Source organism: Drosophila willistoni, unplaced genomic scaffold (assembly GCF_018902025.1).
Source record: "Drosophila willistoni isolate 14030-0811.24 unplaced genomic scaffold, UCI_dwil_1.1 Seg251, whole genome shotgun sequence".
Classification (NCBI taxonomy): Eukaryota; Metazoa; Arthropoda; class Insecta; order Diptera; family Drosophilidae; genus Drosophila; species Drosophila willistoni.
Window position 1 is genome coordinate 138038 of NW_025814213.1, and position 7284 is coordinate 145321.

Here is a 7284-nt window from a genome sequence, read left to right on the forward strand (position 1 = left end):
GCCGGGCCCTGATGTACGTACTTACACTCCTCATCACTTGAATAGGACACCTCCAACGTATGTTTTCCATGACACACTACTTCCCAACCAATAAAGCTAGCGATCCATTTTTTTTTTTTAAATTAAAGATTATTTAATACTTATGTTTTAAACAAATGAAGAACTTCATGATACTGCTATAGTTTATAACAAAAATGGTTTTCTCAAACTTCATCAAATTATGGCAGTCAAATTGTATGTCACTTGAATAGGACACCTCAACAAAAATACATTTTTAATTCGTTTCAATGTTTTAACATATGCATAACTTCGTTAACATACAAAAATAGAAAATAAGAAAGTAAAAAAAAAAATTTAATAATGTGTCGAGCCACCTTTCTGTTCCAAGACTTCAATCATCCTGTTTGGAAGAGATTCATACAAACTGGCCAAATAATTCAAAGAAATGGAATCCCAAGCCATTTCAATTGCTTTTATTAATTCTGAAACACTTGAATATTGTTTTCCTCAGCCATCCCCACACATTTTCGGTTATATTCAAATCGGGTGAGTAGGGCGGCCAGCTTAGGAGGTCCACATTTTGGCTCTTTATGAACGATTTTACAAGCCGAGCTGTATGTATTGGCGCATTATCTTGCTGATACGTCCATGGGAGAGGCCCAAAAAGAGTTTGGAAATGTGGAAAAGCCTCTACTAAAATTTCCTTGTAGCACAATGCATTCATTGTTGATGACAAAAATTTAAGTTTAAAGGTGCCCTAGTACGAAATGGCCCCCCACACCATCACACCTCCAGCTCTGCTATGAACACGGTCCAAATGATGAGGTTCTTTGCGTATATCATGGAAATAATAACTATACCCGTCTGAACCTTCTAAATTGAATTTTTTTTCGTCCGAGAACACCACGTTGCGCCACTGTGTGGTCCAGGCCACATGCTCGCGACAAAAACTGAGTCGTTGCGCTTTTCTTTCCATGTTGAGAGAAGGCTTCTTCTTAATTTTAAGTCTCTTTAAATGTTGAGCCTTCGAAATCACACGATGGACAGTGGATATACTAGCATTAACGTCACATTTTTCACGAATTTTAACCACAGAGTCATAAGAATTGGACGCTTTTCTTAATATTAGTCGTCTCTCAGCATTGGTAATCACACTATGAGTGCGGCCTTTCATATTATTTCCATAGCCAGACACATTACTTAAAAAATTTGAAACGACATGTCGACTTCTATTGATATTTTTGGCTATTTTTGCAATTGATAGTCCAGAGTCCTTGTACGCCTTTATTTGTCCTCTTTCCTCATCAGTTAAGGACTTTCCTCGGCCCATTTTGTTTTTATATTAAAGCCAATACTCGAAAATAGCAAAAAAACCTCCTTTAACAAAATTTGTATGATCACTCGCCAAAATAAACGATCAAACTAAATGCATGTTCTATTCAAGTGACAGAAAAAATTTACTCAATTTCATACGAATTCCAACACAAAGCAAAAAAAAAAATATAACGGCTCTTTTCCAGAGGTTTCTGTTGCGTTCTGATAGACGTGAATAACTGCTAAAAGACAACTTGCAAGAAAACCGTTATTTTATCATTTCGCTTTTGAGTTCTTCGCAAAAATACAATGACCGTACAGGCTGTCCTATTCAAGTGATGAGGAGTGTATATGCGTACATGCATATATGTATGTATGTACGTACAAGTATGTAAGTACATATGTATGTACATATGTGCATAGAAGTAAGTACATATGTATGAACATACAATTATGTATGTACGATTATGAACCCTTCAGTACCAAATTGTCGCCGCCGACAATGTCGACGAGAAAAATTCTGCCGGCACTTTTCATACATGAAAATAAACGTGATGGCACTTGAATTCTTTGTATACAAAAAATTTATGTTCTAAGATAATTCATTTTTTAATTACACATTGATTATTTCCCTTTCGGATTTCTGCGCGCGACGCTTTGCCTTTTTCGTTTCTCTGTGCATTTGCGATTAACTTTCGTGCGAGCAGCTAGCTTAGTTTTGTTTTTGTGTAAAATTCCAAATAAGTGTTTTCAACATAAAATAAAGGTAAGTGTTATTTAAATATATATATAAAAATAGTGATTTTGTTGGCAAAATTAGTTTTTCTATATTTTTTAGTTTTCTTTTTCAAATATGTACAACACTATGTGTTTATAGTTTTGTGTACATACATATATAAAATGAAGTAAGTAAGTCGTCTCGCCGACTTGGGTATACCATACACCAGGTGAAACAAATATTTAAAATTTCAAAAATCAAATGTACATATGCTATTTTGGCAATAGAAAGTCCAGAATCCTTGTAAGCTTGGATTTTTCCCTTTTCCGACTCAGATAATGAAGTGCCACGACCCATTTTAATTTTTAGATTTAATATACACTTCAAATTAAGAAAAAAGTTTTACTTAACCAAAATTTGTGTGCGCGTGCCAACGATACAAATTAAATAAAATGCATGTTCTATTCAAGTGGCACAAAAATTCAATTGAATTTTTGCAATTGCAAACATAAAGTGTGAACAACTTTATAACGGTTCTATTCCAAAGCTTGGAATACAACAGAAAGGGCGAAGAATGCTTGAAATAAGATTATATGAAATGAATAATTTCCAGGTGAAATAACTTTTTAAAATTTCGAAAACCAAATGTATGTGTATTGAATTGTTTTAACATGTCTCATACCATATACTATCTCGCTCACTCTACAAACATACGAGCACTCTAGCGCCGCCACTAGCCAACGGCCAATTCTGCCCTTATGGATCGCGTAGCAAAATACGTTGATACGCATATTTTGCATGTTTCTTGCGATTTCAATCAAATTTGGTAGTTTGAGAGAAATAGATAAGATTTATTAGTCTGCCAAATTTGATCGCGATGGTCAAGAAATTGCAAGAGCCAATCAGGGGGCGTGGCCGAAATTCCAATTAACTCTATATATTTACATACCACACGAGTCTGCATACCAAATTTGGTGGCTCTAGCTCTTAAAGTCTCCGAGATCTGCGTGTTCATACGAAAGGACAGACGGACATGGCTAGATCGACACAGTTGTTGATCCTGATCAAGAATATAGGTACATATGTATATATGTATATACTTTGTGGGGTCGGAGATGCTTCCTTCTGCGACTTTAATATACCATTTCACCCTATGGGTGTATGGTACAAAAAAAACAAAATTAAATAGTGTAATTCATAATTGCATAAAAATAAAGAGTAATCATTGCAAAACGGAAAACTAAAAACATTCAGAAAAAACATATGTAAGTGGAAAGTTCCAGAACATGAAAGGAAAAAAAAAAAACAAATTTTGCCAACAAAATTAATCACATAGACGTAGCAGGTTCGATCCCGGGCCGTGGCGATGCAATAAATTTTTTTTTTTGTTTTCATAATAAATTAATTTCTTTTTTGTGCCTCAAGTTGACGAGAACCTGGTTCAACCCCCGGCCGAGACTTTTTTTTCCATTTTTAATAATCATTATTTAATATTTTTATAATAATAACTAGCAAACCCGGCGAACTTCGTAACGCCTAACAGTCAAAGAATTTCGTGTTACCTTTTAGCTTGAAACTTGCCATTTAAAATGGTGGCCTCAATCACGTTCTTCATTAATTTTTTAATAACCAATCGTGTGCCATTGCACAGCCGTGGTGGGTTCAAGTTACGGAGCAAAATCACCGGAGATCCTACTTTCAATTGTAAGTGGTGCGGTGGCATGCCTGGCAATTCCAAGGAATTCAAAAATTCTACTGGGTAATTTACAGCTTCGATAGTATTGCAAACTGTATCAACAGATTTGTATGACACAGAGTCTGTTGGCAACAATTGTTGCATCTTGAAATTTAATCCATGAACGTCCACATTTTTCGCTGCTAAAATGGCTCTTTCTGCCAGCCACTCAAGATTTATATATTGTGTGTGTACATCGGGAAATATACAGTCGATGAGAACATCTTGCGAGTGGACGATTGTGCAAAAACCGGTTGGTAATTTTATTGATCCAGTATTTTCATGAACGGCAACTTTCCCATTGCCAATATCTAATAGCTGTTTCGAAAAAGTTTCGGCGGATGGATCCTGAAGCGTTTGAACGCGCATGTTCACATGCCCTGCCACGCTTCGCTGTGCCCGCTTTTGAAAAATTAAAATTGCGGTTGGTAATTTTATTGCTGAAATTCAAGTTAAACCCTTGAAGTAGATGTCTTTGGATATGTTGAACGTCTTATTACTATGTTAAATTCTATTTAACTCTATTGCAGTTGAGTTAAGTATAAATTACAGTCTATTTGTTAAGCAATATACATTTGAGTGATTTATAAATGAAAAACGAAAGCTGGCATACTACGAAAACATTCAATGTAAAAGTAATTTAGATGGATGGCAAAAGGTTGAGCAAAATCTTTTACTACTCTTAAAGCTTGGGTATAAAAAATAGATGTTGGCCGATTCTCAGTCCTACACGATCTGCATAAAAAATTTCGTGAGAATCGGTCGAGCCGTTTCGGAGTAGTTTGGTAACAAACACCACACTCGAGAATTTTATATATATAGATATCCATGTATTAATTGAAGAGTTTTCATATTCTTAATGAATGAATTACCTGTTACCGGATCTCGTTGCTTAAGGCTTATGCAATATCCGTCTTGTCCCTTCCAAAAAATGAGTGGATATTGGAGAGCATCATATAAACGATGGGTATCAGGAATGGACTGAAGAGAATTATTTCTTCTTCGAATCACGATTTGTCACGTAGCTGTATGGTCGCCAACCATGATTCCAGCCACGTCGTCAACAACAGGTGCGTTGAATCGACGTATATGCCCTCCAGCTGGTGTTCTATCAGGATTGATGAAAATAGCGTGATTGTCACTTTGTAGCTTATGCATATGTGATTTGAATAATTTCAACAATTTGTTGTGCTCATTTAACAGAGCGTCCAGCTCGCTGACAATGCGCATTGCAAATGGTGAATTGAGGTGATTATAGTTGCAACGTGTATTCACGCGATTGGTGAGTGCCCGTTCGGAGTCCTCGCCACCCATAAAGTAAATTTGTAAAAATTTATAAGGTTCGTTTGGCATTGGTAGTAATGAGCCGACATTGTGGTAAATTTGGCCTTTGATTTTGAATGTGGAATTAAATTGTTGACCATTTGCAGCAGTATTTTTAACTATTTCCGTTGCTCCGAACGATGTCATTTGAAAACATGAATTGAATTGCCGAATTGAACGCAAAAACAGCGAAGAATTTGGATCAGTACCAATAAGGAGGCCGTGCAATGGTTCCGGCGGTGTTTCAATTTCTGGAAGTTTCACTTTTCCTGATGAGCAACACATCCCAATTGGCTCATTTTTAAATTTAAGGGCTTGCGGGCATTCCTTGTCCAATGTACCAATTACCACTTTGGAATGAGCGTAATATTCAACATCAGACTCATACTGAAATGCTAGTCGAAGAAATGAATGTGATGTAAATGCTCGAAGTACTTGTTGATGTTGGTCAATCCCTCTACGTCTGTTGGCTACGAATCTGCGCGCTTCTCTTCGTTCCAATTGTCTTTGTTGGTTTCGCTCATCTCGTAACTGCGCCATTCTTACACGGACATCTGCATTACTTTGTTGCCTTTCTGCATCTGATCTTATTGCTCTTCTATCTTGCATGCCTCTAGATCTATTTGTTTGACGACTCAAATTAGCCCCCCTGCGTGTTCGTGGCATTGTTGTAATAAATCAAGTTGGAAAACTGATTGGTGTATAACGTGTATTATTTTCTTGATCAATAATTAGCGCAGCGAGTTCGGTCGCACTCGAGTTGTAACAACGACTGAACTCGAGACGCACAATTCTTGTGCGCGCCTTCCACCGAACCACACTCGGCGACAGCGACAGAACGCTTGTCCTGAAGTTAAAAGAAAATTTCAACTATTTGTTCCGAAAAAAAAACTGGAAAATTAAATTTTTGTATACGGAAATCCCCAAGCGAAGCCGTGTGAACTCAACAGTGTACATCACCTTACTGAAATCTAGAAAGTCTCAACGTTGTATATGATTTTTCACGGCCTGTTTCGATTGGAAGATTTAAATTATTTTTGTTGAATTTCATCTCTTATCAAGTAGGCCGTGTGTCTAATTTCACTCGTATAAAACACAGGGTAGTTCACATATCCAGCACAGTTAGTCAGTTTTAATCGTGAGCTCGTTATTATTTGGGTATAAAAAATAGATGTTGGCCTATTCTCAGTCCTACACGATCTGCATAAAAAATTTCGGGAGAATCGGTCGAGCCGTTTCGGAGTAGTTTTGTAACAAACACTACACACTCGAGAATTTTATATATATAAAAAATTCAAACACTTTTTTTTAAAAAAGGAAATTATTACAAAACATTTTTTAATGGAGCTCGCCATTCTGAAGGAAGCGTTGGCGGCACAGACGGCGCTAATCCGCCATATGGCAATGGGAAAAAAACAGCGTGGTGCGCCGGGTTTGCTTCCCGTTGGAGTCGGTCTTGGAGATTGTAGATTTGGAGGAGCAGATTACGCCGGAGAGGAGCAAAGATTATGTAAGTATATTGATACTAAAAGGAAAGTAGCGAATTTTAATGTTTCTTTTATTTGTACAGACCTCCCAAGTGTCTGCCCTCCTCGGCCAAGCGGCTTTGCAGAAGTCAATTAAAAAACTTTTCTCCGAAGCTGTGATGGAAAACCACAATATGGACGGCAAAAACGGAAAGTTGAGCCTTCGGACGTACCAGAAGTTGTTGAATGTAATACTGGGTACGTACAATAATTGTAAACATTGTAGTTTCTTTCATTACTAATAATATTTTCAATTTTTTTATTCCAGAGCTAGTTCAAACGATACTTCCGGGGCAGCCAGCGGAAGGAGCGCTTCGGAGTGCACTGGCTTGCGCCAAAAATACCGCGAACAAGGCGAAAAACAGAAAGTTGAAGGAAGGGGCCAAAATGTAATATACTCAAAAATTAGGAAAAAAAAATGTATTAAGAAAAATATTACAAAAATTAAAAATAAATAAACATTTAAATTAACTTGTAGATATTAATTTTAATGTGAAGCGATTTTGTCGCTGTAGTCCCATGGGAAAATCTTGGGAAATTGCCCCCTGGTCCTTACGACAATCCATGGAAATTGTCCCTCTGATCCCTACGACAATCCATGAAAATTGTCCCTCTGTCGCCGCGACTAGTTGCACAAAAGCGACAAAGCGGCGAGACACAATGCTTGT

The 7284-nt window shown here is 37.0% G+C and overlaps 1 long non-coding RNA gene across 1 annotated transcript; it reads left to right on the forward strand.

Moving 5' to 3' along the window:
* Positions 1–6451: 6451 nt before the first annotated feature.
* Positions 6452–7012, forward strand: LOC124461190. Its single transcript, XR_006954964.1, has 3 exons — positions 6452–6600; positions 6661–6814; positions 6885–7012. It is a non-coding gene; the product is annotated as an uncharacterized LOC124461190 (long non-coding RNA).
* The last annotated feature ends 272 nt before the right edge of the window (positions 7013–7284 follow it).